The sequence below is a fragment of the Tinamus guttatus genome, unplaced genomic scaffold (genome assembly GCF_059628265.1).
Source record: "Tinamus guttatus ecotype Peru unplaced genomic scaffold, ASM5962826v1 Tinamus_guttatus_pri_ptg000134l, whole genome shotgun sequence".
Taxonomy (NCBI): domain Eukaryota; kingdom Metazoa; phylum Chordata; class Aves; order Tinamiformes; family Tinamidae; genus Tinamus; species Tinamus guttatus.
The window spans coordinates 2037491-2052344 of record NW_028288668.1 but is presented as its reverse complement, the minus strand read 5'-3'; positions in this window follow the sequence as shown (position 1 = coordinate 2052344).

The following is a 14854-nucleotide window of genomic DNA, read 5'->3' as shown; positions in this document are numbered from 1 at the left end:
GCATTGATAGGAGGAAGAGAAAATAGAACCAACTGAAGGATGAGGCTAGCAGGAAACATGAAAGTCAGACAGGAAGAGAAATCAGAGGTCCTGAGAGTCTGAAGCAAGATTGCATTAAATTCAGGTATATATAAATATATACATATACATATACATATACATATATATATATATATATATATATATATATATATATATAAAAGTAACCTCTGCACCTATGGCGTCTTTTTGGTTGTTTGTTTCCTTGCTTATTTAATCTGCACTGTCTGACCTGAACAAATAGCACGCACTGGCACCCTTTGCGAGGGACTACCTTTTATTTTAAATGTGTGTGGTCTTTGCTTCCACAAGACTTTTTATCTAAAAAGACACTGAGCTGGAGCTATGACCATTCCTTTAGTTCCATGGGTTGCATCTAGGTGAAAAACATATTAAAAATTTATTGTGGAGATCATAGGAAAATATTTTTTTTTCAGCAGACCCCACTGCTCCTTCCTTTCCACCAATGTTTTAAATTGCCTGCAGATACAGATTTTAATTATTTTTCTGATATTTCTCTTCAACCTGTAGGGTCATATGAAACACAGAAAGCCTTGGAAGGCTATGGCACACTGTGCAGCCTCACTCACCTCCTCCTGCCTTGCACTATCACCCTCAGACCTTTTCCTTCCTTCTGTTTCTCTTAAAGGGATTTAAAAGAAAGTGAGATGCAATCCAAAGAGGTATAGGAGACTTGTTCCCTTGGTTTGTAACCATAGAAGATTCCACAGTATTGGGATAAAATCCAGATAAACAATGCTATTAGAATAATGAAGCAGGTCAAAATTATCATAAACTCATTAAATCTCTTGGAATTATGATGACAAACAGAACTGAATTTCTGCCTTAGTTAATGTAAATAGTTTAAAAACTGCTCTCTTATACTTGCTCAAAAACTATTGGATTATTACTTCTTGTATTTTCCTGGAGAGCTGACAGGAAGAAAACTCCTTTTTTTTTTTTTTTAAATAAGTAAGAGTCCAGCACATGAGGTACAGAAAAAAAGTCTAGTGAATATTAATTCTCCCAATGATATGCAATGAATCCTATTGTTTTGCTGTGTTTTTATAACCCACAATTTTCTCCTAATTTAGCCTTTCAATTCTTTATATGTCTAATGCTAATCAATTATTTAGCCACCTGATATCCTTTTTCTTTTTTCAGCATGCAGACTTAAAATTGCATGTGTAGCTCTGAAGATGAAATATAGGAGAAAATACCAAATTTGCTGCATACAAATAAATCCAATGGTATTAGACATGTAAAGAACACAAATGCTGGACTTTGACATCAAAAACATTTTACACTCACTGGAGGCATGCAAATTCCTTATCATCAATAAAAAGGAGAAGGGTAATATTTTAGTATTTCTAGATACTGGCCAGTATTGGAATGTTCTAAACAATGCAAAGGTAACGCAAGGGTTTCTCTACCTTTTCTCTGACGCATAGTAATAAGAGGATGGAAATGGGTGCTTACAGAATAAGCAAAGATCTACATTACTTAACCCCCAAATACAGCCGTCAGATTTCTGCATAATAACGGTATGCAGACAGCAAGCCTCCTTTCAAAAATTACTTTGTGCATATCTCAAAATGAAAAAATAGCAAAAACATTTTCTCTCACAGAAGAAAATTTTGCAAGGGCTCTTGAGATCAAAGTCAAGTCAAACCATAACCGGTATCTAATCTGACAAGTCATCTTAGCCACAGAGAGTCCCTGAGGCCGCCCCAGAGCCAACAGCGCGACTGTGTGTGGAACTGCCGACGGATCCAGATGGCAGCGCCGAAAGAAGAACCGCATGTTGACAAACGTTCAGACAAAGAGTCATCTGTGCCCTGTGTTTCTGTAGAAGTGCTGCTGGCAGTACTGCCAGCGGAGGAAAGATGAGCAGGCAAGGAAGTGTGCTGTTTCCTGCGTCTAACTTGAGATTTTTATGTGCACACAAAATCCCCAGTGAAGCCACTGAAAGCTTATTTGCATCAGGGAAGGAGAAAGTGTTAGGGCCAGGCTGTATTTCTTTTGGGGACTGCCTTCACTGAGTAATCTACACAACTGAGCCAATCTGACAAGACAGAAATCTCCCTATGTTTGCAAGTGTGCATCTGAGGAAGTCTTTCAGCCATGTCTTGAGCCACTCAGAACCAGCTCAAGCTTTTGGAGATGTCAATGGGAAAGCAGTGTGCCATCTACAATAAGAAAGATTTTTTTTTTCCCCCAGTGGTATCTAGGAAAATCTTGGAAATTGCATCAACAGCATTCTTTACATTTTACTATCTTGTATAAACAAGAGCCAGTACTCAAAATGTTGTATCAGAGTAGTATCCCTATGTCTGCACATATAATGGAAATTGTTAAGAATTTCTATACTGAGGTTGCAAGAACAGTTTTAAACCTGACAATAACTAACTTTTGCACATTACATTTTCCTGCTTTGTTATTATTTGTATACTCTTGCATTAAATCAAATATCTGCGGCATAGTCTCAAAATATAGTCGAGAGCATTGAGGCCAATACATCTGTTCTGAAAATGCAGTAGAACAGCAATGTTTTTCTCACACCTCCCTAGCCACACTTAGTTGCAAGGAAGTAGTATTCCTCTTGTGGGTTGTACTAGGGAATTTTTACGAAGTGGATTGATTTCTTATACCTGTGAGTGGAATATTATTTCTCTCTGAATTGTATTTGACACTGGTGTATTGTTTAGTTGTCTCCAAGAAGAGCAGGTACATAGAATAAACTATTAGTACAAAGAGAAATGGAGAGCAATATTACAAATCCAGGGCAGCTATCAAAATAAAACTGTAAGTGTGTAAATACTCTGGTATGGTAGCTGTTAGGAAGAACTTCGCCAGTGTTACTATTTGCCACTGAATTTCCAAGCTCGATACCGATTCTAACTTGAAGCCTTTGCATGATCATCCATTAGGCCAGTACTCAGGATGGTACGTGGGGGATACTTCTGTTGAATGGGAAAGTTGAGCGCACAGAGACAGGCAAGGAATGTTCGAGAACATATTTGGCTTTTACTCTGAGCCTCTCAGATGCACAACAATTCTTGTCCATAGTTTTGGGTTGGCCAGAAGGCCATGCTAATAAGGCAAATCCAAGGTTAAGGGCATTGTTATGCTCCTATGCCAGTGAGAAAAGCAGTAATTCATAGAGTCGATTTGCTATAAAAAGGTCTTTATGTTAATGACAGCCAGGTCCATATATGCTGCAGAAATGACCTGTCTGTGGAATAAAGGTTATACAGAAATAGCATTCTCTTCTTTTTAATAGAATGTTCTTATTCTCATATTTTAATAGAATATCCTTCTGTATATAGTTTATTCTTGAAGGTGGCAGTGAGAATAATCTTGTCAGGTGGTCTTGTAACAAGAAAAAAAGCTGCCAAACATGCAGAAACAGAAAAAGCATTAGGAAAGGGGCCTTTTTGTTGGACAATGCATATCCATAATGATATGTGTACATCTTATCTCCTGTTACTAGGCTACTTCCTAATATCTTTTCGAAATTACTAAAAAGCAACTGATATATTCTATTATTGTGACAAGTCTTATCAAGTCAGTACAATATAATATCTTTTTCTATTTTGAGTCATATTGACCTACCATAAATCAAATCTAATAACCATGAAAATAAAGTAACATTTTCCTTGCATTTTCCCTGAAATTTTAGTTCTTCCATTGAACATCTATACAACATATGTCTCATACTGTTGTATACAATATTAAATTCCTTGGAACTAAAATTCTCAATTTTCTAATGTTTTAGAAATAATATTTATATTAAAAAAACGTGTTTTCATTTCTGTATATCAACATTCCAATGTAATATTTTGTAAAATTCAAAATAAGCAGCATTATAAAACACATAATCAGTAACATCAAAAACACAGAAATACTCTTTTCTCCACTTGGAAACACTTGAATAATAACTAAATGCCTGCACTAAGCCATGACACAGTTGCTCATAGATCTCATAAGACATTAAAGTTAAGCTAGGATGTTAGCTGTCAACTCCCATGGCATAACTTGACATAGTAAAATACACTTCTCAAATGTTATTAGAGATTGAAAATGATCCTATTCTTTTTTATAGGTGAGAAAGAGAGAGACATGTGGAGAATGAGATAGCTTATCATATTTAATTTGAACTTCAAAAATATTTCTCTAATGTACTTCAACACATTTTATACATGAAATAGTTATATGTATATATGTAGGGGATATCTCAAAAAAATCATACAGCACAAAGTAAAGTTAGAAAATCAGCTGTCAAAAAAAAGGCAGGAAGAATTTTAACACTGTTTTGAAAAACCCTACAGTATAACTACTTACACGTAATAATCCACAGAAAAAAAAAAAGAAATAAAATAAAACTCCTTTTAAAAGAACAGTAAGTTTGCTGATGATGCATTGGGAAGATAAGAAGTAGCACTATAAAGACTCACTTTCCATGATATTTTCTATGCACATCTAATAACCATGTTTTGGATCAGATTGGAACTCAATAGTGTTTAAAGAGATAGAGAGAGAGAGAGAGAGAGAGAGAGAGAATCCCATTATTTTACATCCTTGTGCAGACTTTTTCTTTTGCCATCTCCTTTCCTACTCACTCATTACTTTGAAGTGAATGGGGCATACATCCAGGCGAAAAAAAAATCCTCTCATTGCTTTTTCAGTATTTTTAAAATCTGTAATTAGGATGTTAATTCAGAAAAATATATATATATAAAATCATGAGAGATCATGTTTTAACTATTCTGTTTTGTGATTTCTCTTTAAAATGTGGGTTAAAAGAAATGAGAAGTTTGAAATGAAAAATGAAGTTTGCTTCTTTGAGGCAGGTAGTTAGAGGTGTCCCTCATGGGTCAGTCCTCAGCCCAGTCCTGTTCATTTTATTCATCAATGACCTGGATGAAGGCACAGAGTGCTCCCTCAGCAAGTTTGCTGATGATACCAAACTGGGAGGAGTAGCTGATACCCCAGAGGGCTGCGCTGCCATCCAGAGGGACCTGGACAAACTGGAGAACTGGGCGGTGAAAAACCTCATGCAATTCAACAAGGCCAAGTGCAAGGTTCTGCACCTGGGGAGGAATAACCCCAGACACCAGTACAGGCTGGGGACTGACCTTCTGGAGAGCAGCTCTGCAGAGAAAGACCTGGGTGTCATGGTGGATGACAAGTTGACCATGAGGCAGCAGTGTGCCCTCATGGCCAAGAAGGCCAATGGGATCCTGGGGAGCATTAAGAAGAGCGTCTCCAGCAGGTTGAGGGTGGTGAGCGACCCCCTCTACTCAGCCCTGGTGAGGCCACATCTGGAGTATTGTGTCCAGTTCTGGGCTCCATAGCACAAAAGGGATGTGGAGCTGTTGGAGAGAGTCCAGTGCAGAGCTACAAGGATGATCAGGGGCCTGGAACATCTGCCCTATGAGAGAACTGGGCCTGTTCAGCCTGGAGAAGAGAAGGCTGAGAGGAGACCTGATCAGTGTCTATAAGTACCTTAAGGGAGGCAGTGAGGAGGATGATGCTGGCCTCTTTTCAGTGGTGGCCAGCAATAGGACAAGAGGAAACGCCACAAACTGAAGCATCAAAAGTTCCACAGGAACTTAAGGAAAAAATTCTTGACAGTGAGGGTGACAGAGCACTGGAACAGGCTGCCCAGAGAGGTTGTAGAGTCTCCTTCTCTGGAGATCTTCAAAACCCGCTTGGACGCAGTCCTGTGCCACGTGCTCTAGGTGACCCTGCGTGTGCAGGGGGGTTGGACTAGATGATCTCTAAAGGGCCCTTCAAACCTTAATGATTCTATTATTCTATGATTCTGTGATGGTCGCCTGGGAAAAAGATCTCCATAACCCAATCTTAGAGGTTTACAACCCATATTCATTATGCTGGTTCAGAAAATAGCTAGTAGCAGAAATAGGTTATATTCATTGACAATCCAATTATAGAAGTTGTTGCTGTATACTTCTATCAATTGCTTGAATTTCTGTTTGTTATTGGAATAGTAATAGCTATGAATCTCCAAAGAGGAAGGCTGACATACTCAGATAAAGTACAAGGCTGTAGAACCCTGAGTAATTCTCAAAGTCTGAGGTTTTATGTTCAGTTAAGGGGGTTTGGTCTAAAGCCCATTTGTGGCAATACAACAAATTATTTCTAGTGCTATAGTTTAAACAAAACAGAATGAAGTTTTAGACATGGATTGTTCATTCTTTGTCACAGTATTATATTTACATGTACAGTAAAAGATTAGCTAACACAGACATATCTGTAGATATTTTCATACAGCTAACCAAGTTGTTTTGCTTTGCTGGTAACAGTTTTAAGGTACACAATCTAAACAGGTAAAACTTTGGTCCTGTTGCCACCACTGCTAGAAGTGATTATGTGCAAGCTTGTCAGTTACCGTTCACTAGAAATAATGATATAGAATTTGGTTGCTCCTAATTGTTCCAACCAGTGGAACAAAAGCACCATGACAATTTATCCTACTACAAATTATCATGCAAAGTTCTTTCATGGATCTAAGAAAAAAACATGGAGGATAGTAAAAGTCAGAGGTAATTTCATAAAACAAATTGTATCAAACAAAATAAGTTTCTTTCTACCCAGTATAACAGAGAAAGAGTACATGTCATATACCTTGACTTTTATAAACTTTTTGACGCTATGTCACTTTCAGTTCTCACGAGCAAACTAAATAATATTTTGATTAAAATATGATGATTGCAAAACTCGTTGGAAAACTGTATTTAGGAGGTCATTAACAGTGGTTTGGGTACATCTCACAAAAGGGTTGGATAATGCCCTAAGGGTAGAGTCCTAAGGGATTGGTACTGTCAGGTATTTTCTTTAATGACCTAGAGGATTGCATAGAAAATATACCTAATGCACTTGAAGACGCCAGTAAACTGATGGGGTTTGCTAGTACACTGGGAAGCAGGGTAAGAGTTCAGTGGGATCCTGATGCACAAGAAAGTACTCTGGAAAAAAGAAAGAAAGCTACTGTTTAATCAGAGTAAATGTAAGATTGTGAACTCAGACAAGAAGAATTAACTGCTCAAATACAGGACAGAGTTCAAAGGTTTTATGTAGGAGCACTTCAGAAGTAGATTTAAAGTTGTGAATCACAGCTTGAACAGGATTCAAAACGATCATGTAAAGGCAAAGCCTGCACAGTGATTAATAAACTGGCATAGGCAATAAGTCAATTGAAGTAATCCTGCTCCATTCAACTTTGACCTCTGCTGAAGTGTAGCAAAGAAGTTGAGCGCTGACCAATGAAATTCGAAGAAGATAAGAGTCACCAGAAGTCTTCTAGAAAAAAAAAAAAATCCTGGGAAGAGCAATGAAAATAAAGAAAGGTCCAGAAAACAGCCTAACAGGAAAATTTGGATGTACTGGAATAGTTATGACTTGTTGTCTCATTGCTTTCAGGATTAGAATTAATATTTTAGGTTTAAAACTTTGAAAGCTGAATCCTTCTCCAGGAGAAAAAACTACCTATATGCCCCAACAGGACCTGTCCTGTGGATATGAAGGCTTCTCTCATTTTCTTAGAAGTATTGCAAGTGACAGTAAAATGGTTAGCAATGTTGCCAGGTTGTCAAACACAGTTTTTCAAAATTCACAGCTGATCTTTGTCTCTATCCTCTGTCAAAAAAGAAAGGTTCTTCTACTTTCCAGTTTCAAAATAAATAAGAAAATCTTATTTCACATCTTCAAGTGTTTCAAATGTCTTTTTTAATCTGGTCTTTTGAGCAGCAGAGTTGGACTAGATAATCTCTAGAGGTCCCTTCCAATCTCAACCATTCTGTGATTCTATGTTTCTGTGACCTTGGCCTGGAAGGAAGTACTTTAGATATTGCTAATATTGGCAGCAGTGATGGTCTTCCTGTGCTTCTGGCTCAACACCCATTCAAGTGGAGAGAGAAATAAATTGATCAAAGCTGCTGTTTCAAGATGTCCCTGAGCTCAAGCAGTTGTTTCTGCATTGTCTTCATGTCACAAAACATATGTCTTTGCCTTACAGGAAAGAAAGCCTGACAGGAAGAAATGAGTAAAAATATCAGTGTCAGTTCTTTCATCAGACTAGTTACCTTCATTTTCTAAAATATATTCAGTGCTTCATGAACCTTCCTGTTGTGCGAGGCACTCGTTTTATCCACTGAGCATATATAGCACAATTCTTCATGCCTGGTAAGGATACATTCTGACCACTTGCTTTTCATTCACTGTTTCTAGCTAAACATCCACCTGCCACAAGAACTCGTTGTAGTCAGAGTAGTTTCTGCAACATGGACACATCCCCACAATGCACAGTGCTCATTTTCTGACATAAAAAAACAAGTGATTTCAAGTCATAGAGTTTCCAATCGTTAGTCCTTCACCAACTTCATCACCTGTTGTTCTGGTGCTTTGATTGTCTAGAACAGGGATCTAGCAGGACTCAGTCATCCAGCACAAACTTTATTCAACTATGCTTAACTGAAAAGTCACATAATATCCCATGACCAATGTCTAGTCATCATGTCCAAATTCATTTTTTCCTATGACAACACTCTTTCAGTAGTGCTTGCCTTTCCTCAGTATCTAGTGTGACTCAAACTGTCTTCCAAAACCTTGGGCTCTCACACTTTCCCAGTAATTTCTGGGCCCAATATTGCAAAGAGTCTGAAACAGGTTTACATTCTGTCTTCATTATTTGCAACATATTATTCTACACTGTGAAGAAAATGGAATAGATCCAGTATTTGGCATCTATTAAGCATCTGTATTCCAACTAACAATTAATAAGGATTAAGGGTTCTTGAAAGTATATCTTACAGCTGAAGGAAATAATTGCCAACTATTAATCACATGCTTCTTTCAGACACCTAAAAACTAATTGTATGCATTTTCCACATGATCTGAGGAGACTTGCAAAATATTTAAATTGCATTATATCCTAGGATCAACTGAGAAATATCCAAGCTTCTCATAGACAAACTAAGACTTCGCTGCAACATTTCTGTTGATCCAATTATACTAATGTTTAAAATTCCTCCTTTCCCCTGTAGCACACTAAATACAGCTTACTGCTTCATAGAAAGGCAAACAAGCTCTACTGGCTTGTTGGTCATCTTGGTACCTAGTAGAACTAGTGAACTTGTGCTAGTGAACAGAAAACAACATGAGGATGAATGCTGTTGCTAGGGGAAGAGGGACATGAACTGGACCTTCTCCATCCACTGTAATATACTCTTCACTCATCAGTGGAGAGTCATCAGATAAGGCTACAAACTTTTTAGTTTCTACTTAATGGCTCATAGCTATGTGCCTGAAGTTATACTATAGGATTTATTAAAAGAGGTCTCCTTCCCTACCATATGCATTGAGAATGACTCCTTGTACATTGGCCATTTACATTTTTCAAGTTACTTTTCAAGTGATAGGAATTTCCACCTGGTTTCGCATAAAAAGATCAGTACTAGCGTTTCTGGGAAGTCGGTGGTGAAGATGTGTGTCTCTGATTAGGCCTTAGGGCCTAGGGATGTGGTATATTTTTAAAATCAATATAATGAACCTAAGCATTAACACTGTATAACTTGCAATAATACATTCTAAATCTGAAGGATAATTAAACCAAATATACCAAACTTGCCTAGAACTAGTAACTAGAACTAGTTACTTGTCATTTGTATTGAAGAGTTGCAAATAGAATAGAAAAACCATTTGAATAGAAAAGGTATTTATATATCCAGAAAAACTTTCACCTACAAAAATATTCAATAAAAAATAAAGCAAGTCTTAGCTTTTGAGCACAAAAATCACACACCAGAATAAAAATTGCAAACGGTAATTATGCACATTTTATTTTAACTCCAGGAGACATATTAATTACTGGAGCTGAAATACCAGAACAAAAAAGAACAAAAAGCACATATGATAGCACCATTTCTGATTGTTTAGGTACCACATTTTGTACTTAAAGCATGGTCTCTTTTAAAAAGTTTTTTCATCATGTGAAAAATATTAGTTCTCCTTCCTCCAGAACAAGTGCTTTATATGTACAGAATTATTGTACCAGACACTTAGTGTTGACTCACTCATAAAAGAAAATGAGTCCTCCACAGAAACTAGCACCTGCTTCAGCCTTTTCTTCTTTATAACAAATTTACAGTGATGTGATTTTGACAATGACATTATAACAATGACGTGATTTCAACTTTTTCTGTAACGAAGTCTAGTTAAATATTGTGTTTAAGCTGTGCTTGAAGAAAATAAAAGTTATAATTAAGTGATTTTATTGACATTTGTAGTATTCAGTTGTTATGAATAAGCAGACTACAGACAAGGTCCAAACAGCAGCACAGATACATGCAGAATGGAATGGCTGTGACCACTGTAAGTAGTCTCAGCTGAATGCTGATAGCTTATAAGAAGAAATGAAGAGATTAGGAACTTTTCAGGAATACTCTGTGGAGCATTAGTTACCACATCATTGTCACTATTCTTTGAAGGTGTTATGGTTGCCTACTGATGCAACACAGACATTTTTGCTTGAAAAGCATTTATAATATTTGTTCACTGCCCTTCATGTGCTTTTCTTGGGGACACTGAATAGGAGCAGGAGCTAGTAAGAAAACTGGAGCTTGTACAAGGTCCTTTGCTTCTTTTCTAAACATACACTTTTCAAGAAATGAGTTTCAGGGATCTTAGACAATTTTCATTCCTATGTTTTACATCCCATAGGATTGCCTTAACAGGAAAAAAAAACCTGTTACATCTTGCAAACCCCACATGAAAACATGAGCTAAGACTTTTTAAAGCCAGCCACATGCCAAATAAGCTCTAATAAAGGTTTTAAATGTCATAAGGGTAACTAAACACAAACATGGAGATTTAATTGAAATAGATTCTCACTACTCCTTTACACATGTGTATGTGTTAGATACACTCAGTACTAATATGTTCTGGGTATGGAAATATGGTTGGCAAACATAATTAAAACAGCTATCTAGGACACTAACTAATAACTAAACATAATTAATAAAGAGGGAGTAATCAAAGTCAAATTATTTCTTATGAATTATAAACACTTTAAGACTGATTTAACATTTATGTATTTTATTTGATCAGGATAAGATGAGACTTCTGTTAGATGTCTTAAAAAATTCCTAGTACTCAGAAGTGAAGATTTGATCTAAATACCAAAAAACGTTTTTCCTGAGTATAAATGACAGACTTGTTTAAGTCCCATCTGTATGAAAGTACCTTTAATCTGACTTTTAGGTGGTTATATTTTCTTTATAATCAACATTTTAGAAGAATTTTGGAGAGGTTGCTTCATTTCAGGCTGTTTTGCCCTATGTATTTTGAGCACAATAGGCACTGTGATGGTCACTGAGTACTACTATGTTTGGTACGTCCAGTAGTCACGAAGTGCAGTAAGACCAAAGCACTTTGAACTCTGTGATACAGATTGAAAACCAGTTCACCAAATTAACAAGTGAAAAGAAAATATTTTATGAGATCTTTGATGAGATCTTAGAAATGCAAAGCCGATTCAGGACAGGCTTGCCCTTGGCAATTCAAATGCAGAACTGAAGAAAATCTGAAATTCAAAAGGACCAGGATCACCTATGCGTCATTTCAGGACCTGGCACAAGAACGAGCCGGGCTGGTGCTGCCAGCAGCTGGGGTTGGAGGAGTCTTCTGTGGCTGGAGAGAGAGACTGTTGGGCACCTCATTGTTTGCATCTTTCGTTAGAAAGTGAGAGCAGTAACACATGCAGGGAGCCGCTCAGGATCAGTGGTGCATGGCAAGCACCGATCCATGAACCTCTTCTAAGGGGCTATCAAAAGCCCTAGTTCTGCTGAGATTTATGGCAGTCAGGAGAATAGACCAGGCAGGAAAGTGATGGTGTGATATGATCAAGAGCTGCATATGCCCCCTGCATCAGAGATGCCCAGAGACACCCTGGTCATGGAGGCCACATTGATGTTTTTGTTCACTGGTGTTTTGCTGATTTAAATCATGGGGAAAGACACTGTTCCTTGGGTTGTGGATGAGGCTGGGCTGTTGGTCCATGGGAATGCTTTCCTTCTCCAGATCTCCTATCTGTCCCTCTGGGGGACCTTTCCTTTCCATCCGTCCCTTGAGCACTCATAGCTTCTCTTTTCTGCCTTCATCCCTATCACCATATGGCTCTTTGAGAAACATTTTCACTGGACTTCTAATCTCCTGGCAAGGCAGAGGATCCCTGCCCGCCAGAGCAGCCAGAGGCACCCTCCCCAGTAGCAACAGGCATAGGAGGGGTTTGGGAAGGCAGAAACCAGTTGTGTGCAAGATAGCTCCCTATTTAATATGTGCTCTGAGGCACTTTTTTTCCAGCAGGCAAGACCCCCACATTGTCAGACATCAGCTTTGCATCCAGAGTTCACCTGCTGGGTCACTGAGGGGTTCAGCACAAGATCACTGCTGTCGACAGGTCAGTTCAGAAGGCATCTCTACAGGCTTGGCAAAACTCACAGGTACTCTCAAAGGAAGACATCAGCTCCTCAGCTTTTGATCAGCTGAGGTTTTATGCTATGCCCATCAAGGTGGGATCAAAATGATTTCATCTGGACCAGTAAGGGAATTTGCTGAAACTAATAAATGTATTGCTATCTGTCTCAGCTGTAAGAGCCCCAACACCTTCTGCGCTCCAGGGAAAAAAAAATCAGAGGGAAGAGTGACTGGGTTAAAAACTCAAAAATTTTGTTCTCTTATCAAATTATGAGGTACTACGCATCTCTGTGGACTGTGAGGGAAATAGCTGATGTCAAAGTACCATCTTATTCTGTCTGCTCTTTTCTGTCTGTTAGAGATAATAAAGCCACAAGTCTCTTTAACAAGGCTGATGAGGAAAATTCTGGTTATTAAAAGAGAAAGAAAAGAATTATTTTTGTAATTAATTCATTGTTGCTCAGAGCTTCCACTAGCATTGCTTAGAACAACTCCTCTAGGGGTACTGCATTTTGTTGGTAAAATTAATAGCAATTTTATTTAGCTGACAGCTCCTAATCTTAATAATAATTCTGTTAAGTCTTTATGGGTATATTTTTCCTGGCCTCACTTTTTCATTTTCCATTTATTGCAGATACACTTCACAGTCTCTTGTGTCTCAGATTAGTGTTCTGTAATGTCACAAGATCATTTGCAAGTCTTACTGTGCCTTTTTAGACCTTGAAATAACTCCCTAACACTGTCCTCAGAGACTTCAATAAGAGCAGCATAGCCTCTATCTCAGTATAAAAATCTATGAAATGTTTTCTCTATTTACATGTTTGTTTATAAAGGCATTTAGCTATAAATACCATCAAAGAAGTTTAAAATAGATAAGAGAGTGAAAAAGCCAATGACTCTTTCCAACTGAAAATATTCCCTGCCTCTTTCTGACCAGCAGTCTCTGAGGCAAAGAAATTTGCCCAGTATTCAGTCTCTTTCCAACTTTGATCTTCTGCTCTGCTATACAAAACACTGTGAGCTGCAATGCAGCTAACAACACAGCACTGGCAACTACATCAGCCTTCTATGTACTCAGCATGCAAGATCTGATATATCCAAATCCCAGAGAAACAGTTGTCCAGAGCCTAGTTGTGAACACAGAGGAAGAGGCAATCCAAATTAACTGCAGCCAGCTGATACCCTCACTTCTGTGATGAGCGCAACACATAGGGGCAAAGAAGGAGCAGTCACACACATAAAAAGGTAAGTTTTCACCATAAAAGAAAAATGATTAGCACTAATATATTTTCTGCCTATTTCTGTCAAGACTGGAACTGACCATTTGCAAAGATTCATTCTTTTCCAGTTACTTCAACCTTCTTAATCAGCCTTTTCAAAAAAAAAAAAAAAAAAAGATAACCAAGGAATGATGTCAGTCAATAAATGTGCAGTCATTAGTAACACTGCAGATATCAAAAGAGTTTCTCTTGGATAGATTCTTTCTAGTGTGGACTGGCAAGAAAATTGAGTTTTTGTTTAATTAACAGTTTTAAACTTTTAAAACCCTCAGGCTGTCAGGAAAAGAGATATGTCTCCAGCAATCTCTGCCTGATTATATTGCAGGTGTGTGTCAATCAAATAATATTTCCCCTAGATTTGTAATCCTCCCTCTTAATGCATTCACACATATCCTAGATACTGAAACATGTTTGACGCAGTAGCCTGGACTGAATAGCTTTGGTTTTAGATATTCAGTGTTTTATATAAATTGAGGTCTCTGTCCAACTCCTAGTGAATAAACTGACAGAGCCCATATTACTAAAACACAGTGACAACAGGCATCGTCAGGTTTTGCTTTGCCAAAAAACATGAAAGTCAGGGTGCCCCTTGACCTCTTGATGTGATTTCCCAGCTGCAGGAATCGCTGAGTAATGTGGTGATAATCTCAGCTGCCACAGGAGCACATTGCCTGCTCCCTGATTATAGCATCTTTATTCTCTGGGGCTGAACATTTCACAAACACTAAACTTGCTTTTTTTTTTCCCTAAAGAGATATTTTCACTATTTTTTATATATCACTATAAAGTGATTTCCACCCCTCCTGCACCCCCCCCCACCATCAGTTTTGCAGTATTTCTTGCACACTTGAGTTATTCTTTAATTTACTTTCTCTAGGAAAAGATGAAATAGTCTGGAGCAATTATTTGCTCCCTCAGGAACTGTTAGTGAATCACATTTGTATATATTTCCTTTTGCTTTGAAAATGAACGTTCTGATTTTTGGTGAGGGCATCTGAGTGAGTCATATGGTAGGTGTCAGGAGCATTTGTGAAGAC